The sequence below is a fragment of the Sarcophilus harrisii genome, chromosome X (assembly GCF_902635505.1).
Source record: "Sarcophilus harrisii chromosome X, mSarHar1.11, whole genome shotgun sequence".
Taxonomy (NCBI): Eukaryota; Metazoa; Chordata; class Mammalia; order Dasyuromorphia; family Dasyuridae; genus Sarcophilus; species Sarcophilus harrisii.
Window position 1 is genome coordinate 50,742,914 of NC_045432.1, and position 23,150 is coordinate 50,766,063.

Genomic DNA, 23,150 nt, shown 5'->3' on the forward strand with positions numbered 1-23,150 from the left:
GTGGGGAAAACATCAGCAAAACTGACTGATGCCCTAAAAAAATCTGCTATGACGTGTGATGTTGTACAACCATGGATCCTCCCTCCCAACCTCCTCAAAAGAACAGGGAACAAGTACCTTCTCATGTCTTTTCTTTGCCAGCCAAGTTTTTTTTTTTTTTTTTTTTAATAATTTTTCATCATTCATTTTCAGATATTTATGGTAGTGATTCTTTTCATTTTCATGTTGTTATATATTATTTTCCTGGCTCTGTTCACTTCATTTTGCATCAGTTCATTTAAGGCATCTCAAGTATTCATCATGCTCATCATGTCCTACAGCTCAGTAATATTGTATTCCATTCATGGACCCCAATTTATTTAGCTATTCCCCCGATCACTGGGCATCTGCTTTGTTTCCAGGCTTTTGTGGTCAGTTACTTTTGAACCCCAAGCGTGTGCAGTGTTTGAAGCAGCCCATTCTGGAATGGTTTCAGGTCTGTTTGGAAAGTAGAAAGATTGGATTCTTCATTGTCTTTCCCATCTCTAAGTCTTCTTAATAGGAAGAAGACTCTCAGCTTCTTTACTTGCCAATAGTCTGGTTCATATTTTCTGTTGAACTATAGGAAGGACTGTTTGATTCAAATCCAAAAGCTTTATATGTTGCAAAATCTAGTTTTGTTAGGTATCGAAAGCATTTGCTTAAGTACATTTGGCTTTCTTTTTTTTTTAGTCCTTGGCAAGAACTTCAGTAAGGACATTGGAGGTTGTGGGAACAAATGAGATAATCCATGTTAAGTATTTTGTAAACTTTAAAAGTGACTTTGTAACCATCAGTTGCTGCTGTCATTGTTACTCTTACTTACCTGGGATTCACAAAAAGTTTTCTGGTCTGTGAGCATGGATAGGGGGAAAAATACATCTTTAATTTTACAAACCTCTCATATTTAATAATAATTTAATTTTAGTATTTGCTTCAAATAATCCATGTCAAGTATTTTGTAAACTTTAAAAGTAACTTTGTAAGCATCAGTTGCTGCTGTCATTGTTACTCTTACTTACCTGGGATCCGCAAAAAGATTTCTGGTCTGTGAGCATGGATAGGGGGAAAAATACATCTTCAATTTTACAAACCTCTCATATTTAATATTAATTTAATTTTAGTATTTGCTTCAAATAATCCATGCCAAGTATTTTGTAAACTTTAAAAGTAACTTTGTAAGCATCAGTTGCTGCTGTCATTGTTACTCTTACTTACCTGGGATCCACAAAAAGATTTCTGGTCTGTGAGCATGGATAGGGGGAAAAATACATCTTTAATTTTACAAACCTCTCATATTTCATATTAATTTAATTTTAGTATGTACTTCAATTATTTGAAAACATCTTTTTGAGAAGAGAACCGTGGGTTTCACCAGACTGCTCAAGTGATTCATGACAAAAAAAGTTTAAGAACCCGTGCTTTAAAGTGTATATATACAATGCACAAAAAATCAGTTTTTCTAGAACTACATAAGGTCCCCTAACAAAAAGAGCTATTTTTGTACTTCTTTTTCCGGTCTTTTTGGGATACGGCCCTAGTAGTGGTGTCATCAGGTCAAAGGGCGTGCACAGTTGAGTGACTTAGGGGCAGAGTTGGGCAAAGTACCTTCCAGAATGGCTGGGCCAATATACAGCATCACCAACTGTGTATCAGTGTGCTGGTCCCATAGCATTCCTCCTCCTCCAAATTGTGATTTTCTTGATTTTTGTCATCTTACTAAGGCGCCATCTGAGTTAATAATTGTGCCACAAAAGCTAAGTCTTCATCAGATTCCCTATTTCTTTGAAGGAGTCTAAGCTTTCCATTAAATGGCAATCCACCCCCCCCCCAAATTATATGATTCTCTAATACCAATTTAAGCTGCTCTTTGTCCCTAATTCTTTTCCTCCAATAGAATAAATTCCTCAAATAGGAAATCATCAGCTTTAGGAAGAAAAAAACAAATATCAGACCTTTTCAAACAATTCCAAATCATCTTCCTCTCATTATCTAAGGGAAATTACTGAAGAAAGAGAGGACTTTTAGGAAATATAGATTCAAATGACCTTTGTCATTTTAGTAATAGTGGATTGAAATTAATGAAGTTTGTTAAGTATTTTGATGGAGGATTTTTACTGTTTGCCCAGTTACTCTTCCCTGCCTGCCTTCCTTTTAGTGTGGGGAATGAACTTCAAGGATCTGATTAATTGGTACCTGGTAGATGGTTTGCCAGAGTGGTTGAGACTGAAAAATTCATCAACCTGAGGCCACCCTAATGTGATCCCTTTCTTTTTTTAAATTATAACTTTTTATTGACAGTACATAAGCATGGGTAATTTTTTTTACAACATTATCCCTTGGATTCACTTCTGTTCCAATTTTCCCTTCCTTCCCTCCACCCCCCCCTCCAGATGGCAGGCAGTCTTATACATGGTAAATATGTTATAGTATATCCTAGGTACAATATATGTGTGCAGAACCAAACAGTTCTCTTGTTGCACAAGAATTGGATTCAGAAGGTAAAAATAACCTCGGAAGAAAAACAAAAATGCAAACAGTACGTGATGCCTTTCTAAACTTTGCTAGACTAGTTCTTCAATGACAGTTTGCTACCAGGTCTATCCCCAAAGCGTTTCCACTTTGACACAGTCAGTCAGAGTCTGTGTTCCCCTTGCATAGATTTCAAAACTGTGCCCTGTAACGAGCAAGTGAAGGAACTAAGAATACTCATCCTGGAGAAGGAAAAACAATTTGGGCAGAGAGAAAAAAGGGAACATGATAACCAGACATTCAATTATTTGAAAGTCTGATGTGTGAAAGAGGGATTTGATTTGTTTTGTGTGATTTCAGAAACCAGAACAAAGACCGATAGATAAAAGTTACAGGAAGGTAGATATTAGCTTAGGGTGATAAACTCTCTTAGGAAGTTGTGAGCTCTCTGTTCCTGGAGATTTTCAAACAGAAATTAAAAGAACACTTTTCAGGAATGGTTGTTTATATCATCTAGACCTTAATACGTCGGGACATCCTGTGTTTTGGGGAGAGTGAGAGACCACTTTGGGGAATAAGCCAGAGAACTACAATACTCTACTGCCAAAATTACTAGAGCTGTCACATTTTTTTTTTTTTTTGCTCCTCTACCTACCTCCAAAGCCATTAATATCAATCCTAAGCATACTTCATTATGCCTTTGGGAATTTCAGACACCTGCTTCCCCCTAAGCTTGGGGGCCACTTTTTCCTTCCTCTAAGGCTCTAAGTTTCTGACCTAAGTGACCAAAACTTCTGAAAGCAATGTCTTTTCTTATTCTGTGGTTCTATTGTCTAGTTCAGAAAGGGGAAACAAGAGCTCCTTCCTCTCAACTTTTTATTAGGGAAACTGACAAAATGCAAATTGATTTTGTCTGCTTACATTATGAAACATTAACAACCCTACTTGCTGTTGAGTTCTGACATTGCTGAACTGTTTAAGTAGGTAGCACAGAGGTACTACCTTTCTAAACCGCTATAACCCACATAGGTTAAGATGCCCCAGGAAATTGACACAAGCCGCTAAGTACTTCGAAAATGTGGCTATTATCAGCTAAAAATGAATTAAATTGAAAAAATGACAAGACCTGACTTTCAGAGGAAATTGCACAGAATATGTCTCTAAAGATACATCAGATGCTTTTGACATCAATTGACCGTACTTTCCTTAAACTACAGGTACAAATTCTATATAATTTGTGCTGAAATTTTAAAGGTTACTTGAAGGAAGTAGACAGAGAAAAATATTTTTCAGCAATGACATTTTTGTCAAACACATGTGCCATCAGGACTAATGGTGGGCTGTGTAACCTTAAGTCCATTTGTGTTGTTTTTATAACTCTGAATAACATTAAATGTAAAATACAAAGTTGAGGAACATTATCTGAAAGGAAACATTTAGATGACAAAGTTCTGTGGTTGAATATGTTATACTGAACTTTGCTTTTTTTTTTTTAAAGCTTTTCCTAAAGACAATGTTCAGTATCATTCTTAGCAAATAGTGCAGCCTAGAAATTGGTTACAGAATTAATATTTTAATAAAAATTTATTTTCTTATGATTTTATATTTGTTAATAATGACAATGTTTTTTCAAGACTTTTTATCGGTTTGGGTACTGCCTCCAGTAATACAGATTATCATATTTTCACCCTTAGAATAGTGTCTGGCACATAGTAGGCGCCTTAAAATGTTTGTTGGCTAATAAATAGTTGTGGGAATAAGGTACCTTAGTTCCTAACTCATAAGGTTCTTGTGAGCCATAAATGAGATAAAGTGTGTGAAAGCTTTGGCAGATTTTAATGTAGAACCATATATAAGTGTTATCTATTATTATTCATTAGGCCTCATAGCTGAAAAAACTGGCAGAATCACAGAAAGATTTAGAATAAACCCCAAAGGGCCATCGAGACCCTTCCCTTAATAATATCTTTGACAGGTAGCATCTAGTTTATTCTTGAAGACCTCAAGTAAGGAGAAATCCACTACCTCCTAAGCAGATCATTCCCATTTGCCTTTGCAGTTTCCACCCATAAGTCCCACTTCTGTCCTCTAAAGCCAGTTAAAAAGAGTTAAGTTTCTCTTCCACTTTATATTCCTTCAAATACCTGAAGACAGCTCCTTTAAATCTCTTCTTCAGGCTAAATGTCCCTAGTTTCTCCATCCCATCCTGCTATGGTATGGATGTTTACTATCCTTTTCTTCCCTTTTTTTCTAGCATATCAATGTCCTTACTAAATTTGGCTCCCAGTTGCCAACTTTCAGTTGATGAGTTCTCTCTAAACTTCCGTAGACTGGTCCCCAAATGGCCTATAGCCTTTGTTAGTGATTGATTCTGTTCAGCCATTTCACTCATGTTTGACTCTTCGTGACCCCATTTGGGGTTTTCTTGTCAAAGATAGCAGATAGTTTGCCCTTTCCTTCTCCAGGTAGTTTTACAGATGGGAAAACTGAGGTAAATAGGGTGAAATAACTTGCCCAGTATCACACAGGTAGTACCTGAAGCCAGCTTGTGCTCACTCCAGGCTCCAGGCTCTATTCACTGTGCCACCTAGCTACCTTTGTTAGTGATAGCCTTTGTAAAAAAGAGATTGTATATAGAAATTGAATTCAAATATCTCTGAGGCACCAACTTATACTCATGAAATTGGCACTTGCTCTGAAGCAGTTTTGCTTGGCTTGTAGAGGGAATATAATTACATAGTTTAGTTGTGGGAGAGGGTTTCTTTGGGAATTAGTTGGGAAATGTCACATCAGAACAAAATATATAAAGAAAAGAGATTTTGCAGTATGCATTTATACTGGAAATGTTTTATTGGAATTCCTTCACAGAAGAGAAATAATCTGGGAAGATTAGTTGAAATAATTTTATAATGGATCTTTTCTGGTAACTTTCTGGGAGAACACAGACAAGAGACACCAGTAAGAGATAATAGCTTTTGATCTGTACCTCTGAAGGGAGGGAATACCCACATTGCAGTGATAGAGTGCTATACAATTTTCCAAATTAATTAAATAATACATTGTTTTCTTTATCCAACAAAGAGTCACATTCAATAACTATGTGCAAAATGTTGTCCTGGCTCCCAGGAGATACAGAGCAGAGTGGGAGGGGCAGTGGTCTGGGAATCAGGAGACTTGGATGCTTGTCTTGTTTCTGTTGCAAACCAGTTCTGTGACCTTGGGCAATAACTCCCCTTCTCTGACCTTCAGGCTCCATATTTGTAAAATATAGCAAATGGATTATATGATTTCCAAGGTTTCTTCCAGCTCGCTATCTGCTCAAACAAGCCTTTTGGAAGCTCCCATTGTGAGTGAGGCAATGTGGTACAAAGTGCCTACTTCCTGAGATTTTTCTTTCCACTGCCTTAACATGCTGTGATTGATTTCGAGAATGTGTCAGTCTAGGAGATAATATGGGATATAATGTAAATATCAGTGTCCTGGGAATCAGGAGTAGTAGGTTTGAGTCTTGTTGTGGCTACTTAGCTCTGTGGCCTTGGGCAAGCCAGTTGCCTCTCTCAGCTCTTTTCTCCATCTGAAAAAAAAAAAAGTTTTAAGTTTTCTTTCAACTTTAAGGTTCTATGAATTCTAATAGATAAGAGATCTACCATGTCGGCAAGGGTGGCGATGGACTTGTGATCAGAAAGATCTGACTTTGAATCCAGTATCAGGCCTGGCCCCTGGCAAATCACTTAAGCCATTTCAGCTTCGGTTTCCTGATCAATAAAATGAGAATGATCCTATGATCATTTGATCAGAGCACCTACTTCACAGCATTGTCCTAAGAATCAAGTGAGATAACATAAATAGAGTGCTTTGTAAACTTTAAAGTGCTCTATAAATGACAGCTATGCTTATTGTTATTATCATTACCAAATGTGATGTTTATTGCAGTTTATTGGAGAGGTATGTGACATGGATAAGTTTTTGACAGAGTTAGGGAAGCAGATGGCATCTAGGAGGAGGAAACGGCATGAGCAAAGATAGGGAAGCAGGAAAGTATGCTTCTTCGTGGGGTCTTAGAAAAGGAGTGAGCTATCATACTTCAGTAAACAAATGAAAGTGATCTACTACATTAATGCATATTAATTAATTCCTAACAAACCATATGATTATTTGGAAACGTGTTCTAAGGTAGTTTCATCCTTAACTTGCTATTGCTATTTTGGGGATGCTTCCTGTGATCCTTGTCTTCCTGTGTATTTTTTAAAAATTTGGTTTATTCCAATTCCCTGTTCTTTACTGTTGTCTTCACTGTTTATTGCGACCGTTTCCCACTAGGTGGCAACATCACCCATAAGACTCAAGTAGAGGCTTCTTAATAATACTAATACTAATAGCTAGTATTATATAGTACTATAAAGATTTGTGAAGCACTTTACATATATTAAACCATTTGTTCTACCCAGCAACTCTTTGGTATAGGTACTGTTATTATCCCCATTTTACAGATAAAGAAACTGAAGCAGACAGATGTTAGACTCCTCACTCTCCTAGCAGAATCAAGAGGCTGTGACTGAGGCAAGACTGAAGCTCAGTTCAACAATCCCTCCACTCTTGCACATAGTTCTCCTGTACAAGATTAGGAGTGATTTTAGGATCATAGAATGCTGATCTGGAAGGTACTTTGGAAATCTTCTAGTGCAGGGATTCTTAATCTTTGGAGATATGTGGCTAGATTTCAAGAGGTCCAGGAACTTAAGTGGAGAAAAATTTCATTTTAATTTTCACTAACCTCTAATTGGAACCTAATATTCCCTTTAATTATTTAAAAACATTATTCTGGGAGTGGATCCATAGGCTTTACCAGACAGCTAAGGGGGTCCATGATAAAAATAGATTAGATATTTCTAATCTAATGACTAGATTAGTCTATTTCTTTTCATTCTTGGATCGGGAATCTAAGGAGCAGAGAGGAGAAGTAAGCTGAAGTTTCCAGCTATCTATTGGACATCTGGAAGAGATGTCTCGAACATTTTAAACTGGCCATGTCCAAAACTGAACTCAGAATCTTTCCTGACTCTCATTCCCAGGGTTCATTCTACTATCTCAGTCTCCTAATGATTAAAGGGATTTGAGGGGACCTGAAGCTGGTCTTGATCAACTTCTCTGGTGAGTAATCAGCTCAGGGACATCTCAAACAAGCTGGTGTCAACCTGAACACATGTGATTGGGGGAGGAGAAGATGGGCTTGAGGAATCCAGCAAGATAGATTTTGTTCAGTTTGAGGAATCTGGAAATCAGTGATGCAACTTCTGGAACATTGAGTCTCAGTGCCCTTGCCTCCATGATGTTCTGGCTGTACCTTCTCCTTCCTTGGAAATTTAGCTTTATTTCTCAGTCTCAGTTTTGTTTCTGTGCTTAATTTCCTTCATGGAGTTTCCTTGGATATTGTTGATGATGTCTGGCTCTTTGTGACCCCATGGACCATAATGCTCATGGGGTTTTCTTGGTAGAAGTACTGGAATGGCTCTATATTTCTTTCTCTCATAGATTAAGATAGACAGAGATGAAGTGACTCTTAGGCAAGGCCACACAGCTAGTAAGTGTCTGAGGTTGGATTTGAACTCAGATCTTCCCAGCTCTAAACCCAGCCCTCTATCCACTGCAGCACCACCTTGGTGCTTCCCTTTCTTGGACAGTATCATATTCTGTTGAAGCTTAGTGGTTTTCTTTCTAATGAAGAATATAAAACTTAGGCTTTGGCTTTATGGAATTTTATTGTCCCTAAGATTTACAGAGAAGAGGGAAAGGGTAAGCTGCAATAAGGAAATCTTGAATACAGTCAAGATTACAGAGAGTGTAACTGCTAATTAGTTCTTCACTTTGACAATATAGGCTATGGACATTATAGCCCTATAGTTCCTATATTCTCCTGAATCTCATATTTCTTTGGTTTCTATTAGCTGGCAACCTTGTGCCACGCCCCTCCCCCATCACCCCTTTCCTTTAGTGGCAGAAGCCATAGCATTTAAAGTTGATGCAGGAAAGCAAACTCCAACAATTGAGAAAATGACAACTTTCTTGGATGAATATCTATGGTAAACACATATTCTGCTACATGAATTCCATCAGATGGGAAGTAGAAAGTCTGGGGCCTTTGTACAACATTCTGTACCTACATTTCCCCAGAAAAACTTTCTAGTGTGCTCTTTTGCACTTAAGAGTCACAGGCTTTGGCTGCTTGTGAGTCAGGAAGCAAAACTGAGTGTTTTCAATGACCTAAGATGAGTCATTCTTGAATGTATGTTTTAAACTCTTTGAAAAGGGCTTTGCAATTTTAGAAGAGCAATTACTGAAAGAAATGTTTTGGTTTATAAAAATATTTTCTATTTTCTGTTTTGACAGTAAAAAAAGTTTCTGGCAGCCACATAGATTAGCTAGCTAGCTAAACAGATATAGTATGTGTGTATATATGTAGTTTCTCTCTCTCTATTCACACACACACACACACACACACATATATACCATACATATGTATGTATGTATAGCCTAGGCTAGGCATCTAGTAAATGCTAAATCTGAATCTTTGCTAATTGATTGATTGGAGAATGGCAGAGGGCATCTATGTTCACCTTTCCTCCTAAATACAACATTGATCTGGAAGAGCTTGACATAGGTAGAGAAATTGATGCTGATACTCATGAAGACCTATGAGATCATTGGCCTTAAGATCACTGAAGGATCCCTGCATTACTGACTGTTCTATTGAGGATGGCCCTAGTAAGATCATAACTTAGGCCTATCTACTGATCAAATCCTTCTTTGAATCCTCCTAGCTAGGGAAAAGATTGGTTCCAACATCTAGTACAGGACCAGATCTACAGGTGGAAGTTCAGAGACCTGTTTTGCAGGGGCAGGAAGCCAGACAGGTCAATACACCTATATATTCTGCATGAGCTGAGAATTTTCAAAGAAATAGAATACAATTAAATGTACTTAATTCTAAAGCATCTTTATAAACTTCCCTTACCTTTGGACTCTGGAGATATAGAAGTCTCAGTAGTATGAAAAAAATGGCACTTCTATTTTTTTGTTTTTCATTTTCAGTAGTGTTTTATTTTCCAAATGCATGTAAAGATCATTTTCAACCTTCATTTTTGTAAGGCTTTGTGTTCTAGATTTTTCTCTCCTACCTCCCCAAGACAACAAGCAATCTGATATAGGTTAAACATATGCAATTCTTTTAAGCATATTTTCATATTTGTCATGTTGTGCAAGAAAAATCAGGCCAAAACAGAAAAAGACATGATAAAAAAAAAACAAGAACAAGAACAAAAAGACAAACAAAAATGGTGAAAATACTATGCTTTGATCCACATTCAATCTCCATAGTTCTCTCTCTGGATGCAGATGGCATTTTCTATCCCAAGTCTATTGTAATTACCTTGAATCACCACATTGTTGAAAAAAGCCAAGTCCATCACACCATCTCATTGTTACTGTGTACCATATTCTCTTAGTTCTGCTCACTTCACTCACCATCAGTTCATATAAGTTTTTCCTGGCTTTTCTGAAATCAGTCTGCTTATTATTTCTTATAGAACAATGATATTCCTTTATATTCATATGCCATGACTGATTCAGCTATTTTCCAACTAATGGACATCTTCTCAATTTCCAGTTCCTTGGCATTATAAAAAGGGCTGCAGCAAATATTTTTTGCACATGTGGGGGGGTCCTTTTCTCCCTTTTATGATCTCTTTGGATACAAACCCAATAGAGACAGTGTTGGATCAAAGGGAATGCACAGTTTGTTAGTCTTTTGGGCATGGTTCCAAATTGCTCTCCAAAATGGTTGGATCAGTTTACAACTCCACAACAATGTGTTAGTGTTCCCAGTTTCCCCACTTCCAACGCTTATGATTATCTTTTCCTGTCATCTTAGCTAATCTAAAAGATATGAAGTGATACCTCAGAGTTGTCTTAATTTGAATTTCTCTAATCAATAGTGATTTAGGGCATTTTTTCACATGATTAGAAATGGCTCTAATTTCTTCATCTGATAATTGTCCATTCATATTCTTTGATCATTTGTCAATTGGGAAATGGCTTATATTCTTACAAATTTGACTCAGTTCTCTATATATTTTAGAAATGAGACTTTCATCAGAAACACTGGCTGTAAAAATTCTTTCCCAGATTTCTGCTTCCCTTCTAATCTTGGCTGCATTGGTTTTGTTTATGCAAAACCTTTTTAGTTTCAATCAAAATTATTCATTTTGCATTTTAAAATGTTCTCTAGTTCTTCTTTGGCTATAAATTCCTCCCTTTTCCAAAGATCTGACAGGCAGATTATCCTTTGCTTTTCTAATTTGCTTATATTATTACTATATCTAAATCGTGAACCCATTTGACCTTATTCTGGTATAGGGTGTTAAATGGTGATCAGTGCCTAGTTTCTTCCTTACTATTTTCCAGTTTTCCCAGCAATTCTTGTCAAATAGTGAGTTCTTATCCAGAAGCTAGAGTCTTTGGATTTATCAAGAACTACATTACCATAGTTATTGACTATTGTGTCTTATGAACCCAACCTATTCTACTGATCTACCACTCTTTCTTAGCCAGTACCAAATGGTTTTCATGACATCTGCTTTATAGTATAGTTATAGGTCTGCTACAGGTAGGCTACTTTCCTTTGCATTTTCCCCCATTAATTACCTTGATATTCTTGACTGTTCTTCTAGGTGAATTGTTATTATTTTTTCTACCTATGTAAGGTAATTTTTTGGTAGTTTGATTGCTATAGTTTTAAAAAAAGTAGATTAATTTATATAGAATTGTCCAAAAATAGCACTTATATCCTCTACTTCCAACTACCTGGAGATAACCTATCCCCTGCTGCATGACACAACTATTTTTTTCTTGTAAGGAACTAGGAGTACTTGTTCATTTATAATCAAAAAGTTCTTTTTATGCCTACCCATTGCTTCACTACTCACTTAATGGACTTTCTCCAATGGCCCTAATTTATATGATTATTTTAAAAGGCAAACTCTTGCTTAGACAATCTTTCCTTTTCTGTTTTCAAAAATATGTATTTTTGTTTTGTTTTGGTAAATTGAAATCCATTTTCAGAAATAAGAGATTCTTCTGAAGCTAAGTATGAGTGCCCCTTGCTCCTGGTGTATGACTTGTTCAGATGCCTAGAATGGCTTGCTTCAGCCCATAGGCTTTTCTCCTTAGATTTTGTATTTTAAAAAGATCTGGTAGTTTCAGGGATATAGACTAGTGATAATGATCCCTCATGTTTATAGCACTCTTTATCATTTATCAAACTCACATATATGATCTCATTTGATCCTTACAACCACCATCCATTTATGGATGCAGATCAGGCATTATTTAGACTAAATAATCACAATCATAGACCTTCTAGGGAGCTTGGAGATTAACTGACCTAACTTTTTCATTTGGTGCTCATTGCCTGGAACATTGTAGGTGCTTAAAAATGTTTGTAGAATTAATGAATTTTGTAGATGAGAAAACTCAGACCAGAGAAGAGAAGTGATTTATGCAAGGTCACACATTTAGTAAGTCCAATCCAAGATCACAACCTTTGCCGGTCTCTTACATTTTACTGATGAAGCCTAGAGAGGAGAAGCTAAGTTCTACTCAGTAAGTACGAGCTAGGGTCCGAACCCCAATCTTTTGATGATCAACCTAGAACCCTTTCTGCTGTAGTGAATCAACATTCACCAAAGTCTTGAGTGCACAGTGCTAAGTTGTGGATATTTGTTAACTGTTCTGTGGAGTCTGGTGGGATTCTTGGCTTGACATCAGGGCGCAAAAGTAGGAGATGGAATGAATACCAGTTCAGAGAACAGCAAGTAGGTCCACTTGGTTAGGATGTAGAGTACACAAAAGGAATAATGTGAAGTTAGTTTGGAAAGTTAGACTAGAAGCAGACTCTAAAAGGCTTTGAATACCAAACTGAGCAGTGTTCATTTGATTCTAGAGGCAAGAAGAAGCCACTGCAGATTGTTGAGCCCAGGTCAGATTTTGTACATTAGGAAGATTATTTTGTCAGATCTGTAAATGGATTGGAGAGGGGAGAGATAAGCAGAGAAAACATTTAGGAAGCTACTACAATAGTATAGGTGAGAGGTAATGGAAGCCTAGTCTAGGATGGTGGCCATGCAAATGGAAAGGAAGGGATGGTTGGAAGAGATGTTGTGGATGGATGGACTATATATATATATATAACAATTAGTTATGAATGGCTAGGGACAATGAAAAGCTAAGGATGATCTTGAGGTTGTGAAGCTGGGTGAGGAAAAGGATTGTGGTACCCTCAATAGAAATTAGGAAATTCAGAGGAAGTATGAGTTCTATTTTAGCTATGTTGTGTTGGAGTTGTCTCTTGGACATCTGGGTAGAGATCTCCAGTAGACAGTTGTTGATGTGGCTATGGAAATCAGGAGAGAGATTAGGACTGGATTTAAAGATTGGGAAGACATTGCCATAAATATGATCATTGAATCCCTGGGAGCTGATAAGTCCTTGAGAAGTGTATAAAGATAGAACAGGAGGAGTGTAGGATAGAGCCAGGGGATACCTAGAGTCAAAAGGCTGGCTGGATGAAAAATTGCACCCCTGCTGATCTGGGGCTAGAAAGGAAATCTGACTGTTTCTTTACTGAGCTCCAACAGACTAAGATCCCTTGTAATTTATGTGACTGTGAGACCCTAGTATATGACAAGATCCTAGGTTTAGAAATGGGAAGGTATCTTTGATGACATCTGTAGTGCTCTCATTTTACAAATGAGGAATCTGAAGTACAAACAGGGAAAGTTAACTGTATGGAGTAGTAAAAAGGAAAATATAATTTTGTATTCTCTCCTTTCCTGTTGAAATCCCATCCTTTAGAATGCAGCTCAAATGTAAACTTCTCTAAGAAACTTTGCAGGACTTTTCCCTTACCAAATCCAAGCTGGAAACTCTTTGTCCTCCTGAATCCTCATAGCTCCTGGTACTTCTTATGGATCTATCATATTCTATGTTTTATTTCTGAGGCATCATGGGTCCTCCAAAGTTATACCAGGGAGGATTATTCATCTGACAGGGCTTCACATAGAGGCCCAATGACAGGCTTTCTTTTTGTTGTAGGACCTGGCTAGCTAAATTCAGGGAAGCTCACCTGACCACAAAGTGAGAATTTTTGGCTAGAACAACTGCTCAAAGATCTACTTCTGTATAGATAGATTGTCATCTGTGGGATCTGATTCACATTAGGAAAATCTTCTAAGTGGAGTAAGGAAATTATTTGTGACCAAAAACTCCTTAGAATGACCTTTATGAAATAATGCAAAATGAAAAAAGTAGAACTAGAAGAACTGAGTATATAGGAAAAGTGAATTTTATTTCAGTTCATTAAACACTTATTTAAGTACCTGCTATGGGCCAGGCATTGTGCTAAGCATTGGAGATACAGAAAGAGGCAAAAGAAGCTTACAATCTAATGACTGAGATAAATGGAAAAAAAGGGAAAGGGAAGGCATTCCAGGAACAAGGAATAGTATAATAGACCAGTCTGAATGTAACACTGGGTACTGGTGAAAGACAAAGTTGAATAGGTGGAATAGATCATGCAGAGTCTTAAATGCCAAGGTGGGAAGTCTGGACTTTGTCCTCATCTGGAAAAGTAGAGTTACACTACGTGATCTCTTTCCAACTTGAAATTCGTTGATCCTGTCACCCTGTAGGACACGGAAAGCTGTTCAAGAAGTCGGAGCAGAGCAGGGACAGGGACACAGTTGTATATGAGGAAGGTTATGGATCCAAGTTAGCTTGAGGAAGGAAGAGGGACAGAGGTCAGAGAGACCAGGTAGGTTATTAGATTAATCTAGACATGAAGTGAGAGCTTGAATTAGGATAGTGACAAAAGGTTGGAAAGGAAGAGAAAGATAAGACAATAATGCCTTGTGATTTGGGGAAATTCTCTCTGGGACCCAGTTTTCTTCTCAGCAAAAATCAGAAGATTGCACTAGATGATCTTTTTTTTGCAGCTCTGTGATTCTGCCTCCTTTCTCCTCTCCTACTCTTTTAAAATTGTAATTTTGTGTTCTGAATTTAAATACCAAAAAGAGAGCATTTCTACAAAGAATACAAAAATTGTATTCTCTATGAAACTGTGAATCCTCATTATATACTCCTTGCTTTAAAAAAAGAAACTTTTAATAAATTCTCCACTTTGCTTTCAAAACTGTCCTGTTTGTGTTTCATTCTGTTCTCTTTTGCACATTTTAAAAATGTCACAATGTTCTCTTTTTTTTTTCTTGGCCTCATTATTGCTCCTCCCAACCCCCACTCCCACTTCATTAACCTAGAGTAAGGAAGGAACAAAAACCCCCCTTGTAACAAATCAGCCTAGTCAAGCAAAATAAAGCCACACAGTGGCCCTTCCAAATATGTCAGTCTCTTTCTGCATCTTGTGTCCGTGACCCTTTGTCAGGAGGTGGGTATCATGCTCTATCATAGATGGAGACATCGTTGGGCTTTGCTTTGATCAGAATTCTCTAGTCTTTCAGGGTTGCTTTTCTTTATAATGTTACTGTCATCATAAAAATTATTCTCTTCATTCTCTTCAATTCACAATGAATCAATTACCTACCCAAGATTATCTGAAATCATCTTTTTTTTTTTCATTTCTTATGGCACAGTAATATTCCATTATTCATATACCACACTTTGTTCGGCCATTCCTCAATTGTCTAAGAGGCTTCCCGTCCTTCTCTTTTCCTCCCCCTCCCCCTTCTAATCTCCTTTCAGGATGAACACTTTTGTTTTGCTTGTGAATATTCATTCCCTCCCTGGTGATATTTTTGTTGTTATTGTTGAAGTAATTTTCTGTCATGTCTGACTCTCTGTGACCCCATTTAGGGTATTCTTGGCAAGGTACTGGAGTGGTTTGCCATTTCCTTCTCCAGCTCATTTGACAGGTGAGGAAACTGAGGCACACAGGGTGAAGGAACTTACCCAGGATCAGACAGCTAGGAAGTGCTTGAGGCTGGATTTGAACTCAGGTCCTCCTGACTCCAGGGCTAGTGCTCTATCTATTGTGCCACCTAGCTTCCCTCTTGTATTATTCTCCCTCTTAATTTCCACTCTCCCTGTCTACTCTCATATGTATGTAATCTATAGCTTGTTTTCCTGTGAAATTTGGTGTATTTGTACTCCGAATATGTGTGTCCAAGTCTCGTTTTCCCCATTTCAGATAAGAATGAGGTTCATCTGATACTATTTCTTCTCACCCCACTCTCCATATTTACATCTTCTTCCGCATTTCAGTTATGAGAATTAATAAAGTTTTCCTCCTCCTTCCTCTTCTCTTCATTTGTATATTCTTCCTTTTAGTCTCCCTTCTCTTTTCTCCACTTCAGACCCTCAAACATAATCAGTCCAGCCTGGGGACTCTGCTTTAGTTTCCTCATTACCCTTTGAAGACATTATGGCTGAGAAGGGACACAAGTTTCTTTCCCTCTGTTATAACTTTAGCATCACACCATAATCTAATACCTTCCAATTGTTCAAATAAATATATCATTTGAAGTTTCTCTGGAGTTTTATGTTTGTATTTTGGAGTTCCTACTCAGCTGATCTTTCTATCAGAAATGCGTGAAAGTCCTCTAATCCAGTAAAAATCACATTTTTCCCCTGTAAGATTGTACTCAGCTTTTCAGGGTAAGTTACTCATGGTTGTAAGACTATATATTTTGCCTTTTGAAATATTGTATTCTAAGACCTCCATTTTTAATAGAAGCTGCCAGGTCTTGTGTGAACCTGACTGTAGTCCTTGAGTGCTTGAACTCCTCCTTTTTGTATTGTTGATTTTTACCTCTTGGGATTAACCTCTTCCCTGGATCTTTGTGTCTCAGAACACTGGATCTACTGGCCTCTCTCTGGTGTCTTAGGACAGTATTAGGGACCTCAGGGGCCCTGGGTCTGAATGCTGCCACACCACACTAGTTAATACTCTGCTAGTTGCTCCTTACTGCTGCTCTGTGGGGCTTTCTAAATCCCCACCCTGAAGCTTTCTAAACATCCTGGGGCTTTCTCAGGGAAGTCTTCCCCTTTCCTGCTTGATCTGGAGCTCTCTTGAAGATCCTAGGTTTCTGGCTGACTTTTTGCATAGTTCTTGAATGGATTTGTAGTTTCTCATTGGACTTTATGATCATTTTGGGGTTTGGTGCACACTCCTTCCCATTTGGGGCAGCCATTTGGTTCTGTATTTTCTACAGCTGTACAGCCTTGCCAATTCTATGCAATAGAAAGTAATTGTTCCTGCTCAAGAGGACACACGGCTCCAGGACCTCGCAGCAGCTGTCACTCAGTACAGTCAGGTAGGGTATAGTCTCTCCTGTGGGCCTTCGCACAGCATTATTCTTCTCCCTACACCTCTCCCTGGAAAGTTACATGAGAAGTTATCTGGTCCAGCCTGTACCTAAGAATTAAAGAAGCCCTTTTAGACCATTCCTCACAAATGATCTCTGCCTGAAGATCTCTGACATTCTGGGAGTGGGAATCCATTACCTCCTAAGGCAGCTTATTCTGTTTGTTAGTAACTGTGTTAGGCAGTTTTTCCTCACACTGAGATTAGATCTGCCTCACTGCTATTTCTATTCATTGCACTTGCTGCTCTTGGCCCAAGGGGAACGTATCTAATCCTTCTTTTATATAATAAGCCCTTCAATTACTTTAAGACATCTATTATATCCCGCAGATTTTGCTACCCCCCTTCAGCCCAACATTCTTGGCTTCAAGCAGTCCTTGAATGACATATCCATCGAATGTCTCAACATTGTTCTATAATATAAACCTTCTAAAAATTGAATTAAGTCTTTGAACGACTAAAGGTAGAGGCTCTGAATTCAAGTCCAAGTTTTATTGCTGCTCTGTGACTTTAGATAAACCATTCAGCTCTTCTCGAACTCTGTTTATCATCTCCAAAATGAAGGATTTGGACTAAATAACCTCTAAGATACTTTCCAGCTCAAAATCGATAGTCATGTGACCATCCTCATTAACTTCCCCAGGAAGCTTTCCAACTTACCAACATTCTTCCTAAAATATGGTACCAGAACTGAATACAGTGTTATAGACACCATATAGCCAGGGCTTCCTGCCTTCCTCCTTTTACCTCCCTTGCTATATAGTGCTTTACTCGGTGTTGCTAGGGGTTTAGACAGCTTTTGGTAGCAGCAGCCTGGTCTCATGTCAATCGTAGGCCACTAAGGCCTACTGATAGTTTTTACCCCAATCCTTGTCCTTCTGTTGTAGCTGCTTGCTCGTTAGAGAAGCCATCTTTCCCCTTTACAGGAAGAGCTGCATCCCCAGCTCAGAACCAACATGAGCACAGTGTGACTCATCCAGCTTTGGCCTTAAGAGCAAGGAGGAACTAGTGAGAACACATTGGCTTTTACTCTTTGGGAGCTTTGGCCTGTTGGTCCTAGCCTAAGTTTCTCTTCACCTTTTTCATGAGGCAGCCATCTTCTGATCAAAGGCAAGATCTTTGAGAGTAATACTATTTCATTCTTTGTATTTGTATCCCCCATGTCAAATGTGTTAAGTGAATTCCTGTGGATAGTTCAGTTAATTGATTGTGTTTCCAGAACATTCTTCTTTGGGGATCTCATGGTACTTTGCTGACAATAGCTATATCAGATAGGTGTGCAGAGAAGGTAAGTAGTTCATCTGATATTACACAGTAGACCCAGGAACCTCAAAGCAGAAACTCTACTTTCCAGGCCTTCTCCCTTCCAGTTTCCAGGGACCTGATAGTTTTCCCTGTGTTGTAGAGACTAGTTTCCTATTCCTTTCCCCATATACCAGAGACCTCTGCAGGGATGATGGAGAGAGAAATGTATTACTCCGAGATATACCAGTTGGTAGTCAATGAGAATAAAGATTGAGGGGTTGGGAAAAAGCTTGATCTGGGATCAGACTAGCAGACAAAAATCAGTTGGTATGAAGAGATATGATGAAATAAGGCATAATGAAAAGAACCCTTGAGTTGGTTTGTGACTTTGCTGTTTATTAACTGTGGGACCTCAGCTAAATGACTTTACCTCTCAGGGCAACAATTCAGTCCTAGATAAAATGAGGGGCTTAGACTGAATGATCTTCATAGAAAGACTCTGGCAAAATGAGGGAAGTCAGGAAGAGGAAAGAATTAGGTATATCACCTGGTTGTAGGTGCTTAACAACAGGTAGTACAGAATACGAAGAAAAATGCTGACAATAGTTAATAACATGTTCAATGAATTGATAATAATCAAAAGTATCATGTGATCTTAGAATATCTGCTAGGCTTAATTTGAGAAAAATGATAAAAAAGAAGGAAAGGAACTGCATTCATTTTAACCTACAGAAAACCTGTTTTAAATCCATTTCCAAGCCAATTCCTCAGTGTCAGCCAAGCTGTGTTCTAATGGGCTGTTTCCTATTTGTGGAAGTTGAATGGAAAAGTTTTTTGTGTCTTTCTCTACAGGTGCCAGTAGCTTACATAATCAGTATTTAAATGAAAGCCCACAATGTTCCTCCATCTCTGAGGGGGACCATGGTTGAATCCTCACAGGGAAAGCATCACAGATTTTAAGACCTTGAAATGCTTGGTCAGAATCATGTGCCACTCCATGATTGTTGCTGAGCACTTAGTAGCTGCTTGCTGAGCAGAGAAGTGCCTCTTGGAGGCTGCCTGCCCGTTCAGAGTCCGCATGACATGGGCCTGAGACATTCTACCTGTGACTGGCTGGAAGAGTCCGTTTGCTATTTTCCACAATCTTCATTTTTAAAAAGTGCTAATAATTACAGCTTGCCACTGGTGAGCACATTTAGGACCAGCTTTAAGACCCAAGGAGTAAATGCATCGCCCCAAGTCCTGATGTGTATGTATTCCCATGCTGACCCATACCCAAATTGTAATACTGACACATTTCAATTTGCAACCAGATGCTAAGGTCTGCATATCATCAATTCCTGAACTTTCTTTTCATTTGTGCCATCAGAGAGAACATTTATGTCCCTGGTTTTTTGGACAGCTACTTGCAGGCCGCCAGAAAACCCCCAATATATCCTGTTATGAGCATAGGTCAGACTGTATTTGTTTTTGGCTTCCTTTCCCTAGACATCCATGAAGTGTGCGTTAATTATTCAACTGATGCATCCCAGCCATCTTGATGAAAATATCCTCTGCTCTCCAGTAATTGTTCGGCCTCTAGCAATGCCTCTTATTGGCTTCCAGAATGACCGTCTGGGTCTCAAAGTGGGTGCTGCTCAGCCTTTTCAGGAAGAGGTCAAAAGGACCTCCTCATTGCTGAACACACAAAAGATGTGGGACTAATTATAATAGAGATACAGGTAAGTGATTTTGCTGGCATTGGAGCTGTCATGTTGAGGAGTTATTGTAAGTCTCTCAGGGAGAGATTACTCAACATAACCTACTTATCATTTCCTACTAATTCTACTTAATCATCTTTCTGCCCCGAATACTCTTAACATCTAGAATTGGTCCGATAATGCTAGTTTCAATATTGTCTTTATCGATAACAACAATCCACTAAACTCTTTTGAAAAATGACTTTACATAATGGAAGCTTCTACTTTGCTGGCATACCTGAAGTAAAGTAAATCAATGTGATCAACAATGGAGTATAGTGTACTACTGTAGCTCATATATATATATATATATATATATATATATATATATATATATATATATGTGTGTGTGTGTGTGTGTGTGTGTGTGTAGCATTTGTAACACATGTAACTTGTAACATTTAGCGGCTTGAAATTGCCTTGGTTTCAGTATAACTTTACAATAACAGAATAATGGAAGGAATACCGGACAATAGGAATGGAAGATAGGAGATATCAGTCCAGGTCCCAACTTTGCTATGACTGAGCTTTGTTTCCTTGGGCAAGATCGGTTTGTCTGCTTGTCATATCTCTGGGGGTCCTTATCAGTGGTTTTAGTCTGTCCTATTCAGTGCAAGAATTCCCTCCATACCCTGTCTGATAGGAAATTATCCACACCTTGGGTGTATACTTCTAGTGACAGAGAGTTCACTATTTAATGAAGTAGCCTGTGTTACTGTTGACCATCATCAAGCTATATCAACAAATGTCTCTTCAGTGCTAGATACTGGTAGGCGATGGGGATTCAAAGACAGAAATGAAACAGTCTTTGACACCAAAGAACTTCCATTCTATTGGAGAGACAACACAAATAAATGCACACATGTAAAAGTATATGCAAAATCTGTTCAGGTCCTTTACTGGGTGAGGTGCTTGTGCTGAGCTTTGAAGGAAGATAGGGATTCCAAGAGGTAGATGTGTGGTGGGGGTGTACATTCTAGGTCCAGGAGACAGCCAGGGCAAAGGTACAGAGAGGAGAGATGGAGTAATGTGAATGAGGAACAGTAAGGAAGGCAGTGAGTAATGTTTAATTAATCTGGAAAGGTAGGTTGGGGCCAATCGCTAAGGGTACATTCAATATCAAGCATAGTACTTTATGTTTGATCCTAGAAGTAGCAGGGAGCCAGTGGAGTTTTTCCCCCTTAGGAAAATCGTTTTGGCATCTTTGTGGAGGATGGCTTGTTGGGGAGAGACTTGAGGCAGGGAAGCCACTTAGGACAGTATCTCAATTGTGAGTTTGGGAGTCCTCATTCAAGTTTCTTTTCCTTATATGGCGTTGGTTGCTTCCAACAGTTCAGAACCAAATCTTAGTCCTGACAAGTTTCAGACGAGTTTTGTCTTCACAGGAGAATCTTGAGAAATCAGCTCTGTGAAAGGAAAAAATATCTGGAAAAAGTGGTACTCTAGTCACCTAAATACAGTTTCATGGAACCTAGTTCTGGAATTATTGTCCCTTCCCCAGATACTCCTAGAGAAAATGATCAATTACTTTCCAAATACTTTCCAACCATCTCACAAGAAAGGAAAGGACACTGGCAGGTACCCTTCTTCCAAATTTTGCTCTTTTCTTTTCCTTAGTATTCTACCCTGTTTGGGAAATGCAGCTGAACTTCCACTGTTGGTTTCAGCTGGTGTCTGGTTTTGCTTCAGTTCCTTAGGTAGGCAGGAGATACCCAACTCGGAAGATGATTTCTGACTGCTGTTAACAAACAGCAGTCTTTTTCTGTTTGAATCCAGGACCTCTTTGTGAAAAACTTATCCAGAGGTGACTTGTATTTAGTGGCACCTAAAATAGACTACTTTTTAAAAAAATCTCTACCAGTAAGCTCTTTGAAATCTGCATTATGGATGGACCACATATCTCACTTTCAAATCATCTTTCACATTATCACCCACCTTGCATTAAATACTGCTCTGCTGATAAAGACCCCATCTCTAGCCCTGCAGGAGGAGCTGGATGATTTTTAAGTTCAAACAGTAACCTCCTAATTCAATTTCACTCAACAATAATTCTTAAAGAGTTTACTGTTTACAAAGCCTTGGGCTATGCTTTGGGGGTAATTCAAAGTTTGAGATAAGATGTGAACACTACCCTAAGTCTTACATTCTAGTTAGGGAATAAGCCCCAAACTGTACTGCACAGGCCATACATGATAAGGACATAAGAAGTGCAATCTGTACAAAATATGTATTTCCCAATGGTCTAAATGTGACTCACAAGAAGCATTTATGGTATCTTGCCACAAGAGCAGGCACTTCTTCCTCTAGTCCCTTAGAAAGACACTGGACTAGAATTATATCTATCTGCCCTCAAAATGTTGCTGATCTAAGGGCATGATTTTGCTTCAAAATAAAATCAGCTTCTCTGGTTACTCGCCCTTAGCTTACACTTACCAGTTCAACTCCTTCCAGCCACTTATCCAAGCAAAACAGTAAATGGAAATTGGAGAAGTTATATAAAATATACTCCCCCAATATATGAGTGAATAAGCTCTTTTGAAAGGAGCAAGTTATCTCCACCCAAACCAGAAGAGAAGCTCTAATTTCTTCCAAGGGGAAAAGTTCTCTGAAGTCTCCAGGGAGACAATCTAGAAAAAAGGGACATATTGAGGAGCCAGTTTCTCTTTCATTTCTGGAGTGGGTCCCAGAGGGAGGCTCACACCATATGTGTCCTCTTGAAGAAAAAAAAATGTTTCTCCTCCCTCAAACTCTCCATCAATTCTCCCTTCATGCAAGCTTGTAGCCTCGTGACATCATTTTCTCTAACAATCTCTAATTGTCCCCAAGGAACAACCTGAAAATGCACCAGGCTTGAGTGAAAGCCTGTTATACAGTCAGGGGTATGCAGGTAGTTTAACAACTGGCTCTCCAAAACAATCAAAGTGTACTTATGACACTTATATAAGTTTAATCTGTGTCATAAATATTTGCTCCATCACTTTCTTAAGTCTAGACAATCAACAGAGCAATAAATCAATCTGTAGCATTTATGAGGTGTAAATGCTCATAAATTTAGCAATTGGCTCCTGAAAGCAGGTTTGAGCTGGCTCTAACACACCCTTGTGATTCAATCCAATTGAATTTAAATAGCATTAAGGCAGTTAGTTGAGACATTCAGGTGGAGCTGTCCTGTAGGTCCTTTGGAGATGCTGCTGGTCTGGAGTTGTGAGAGAACTAAGGGCTCAAAATACAGATTGGAGAATGAC

General features: G+C 38.4%; 1 long non-coding RNA gene across 2 annotated transcripts in view; it reads left to right on the forward strand.

Annotated features, from left to right (window-relative positions):
* The window catches only part of LOC116420383, an 84,523-nt gene that overhangs the window by 24,192 nt on the left and 37,181 nt on the right, over positions 1 to 23,150 (forward strand). For both annotated transcript variants that reach the window (XR_004230663.1, XR_004230664.1), the window contains exon 3: positions 19,655 to 19,887. This is a non-coding gene — a long non-coding RNA (uncharacterized LOC116420383). The remainder of the gene's footprint in view (positions 1 to 19,654; positions 19,888 to 23,150) is intronic.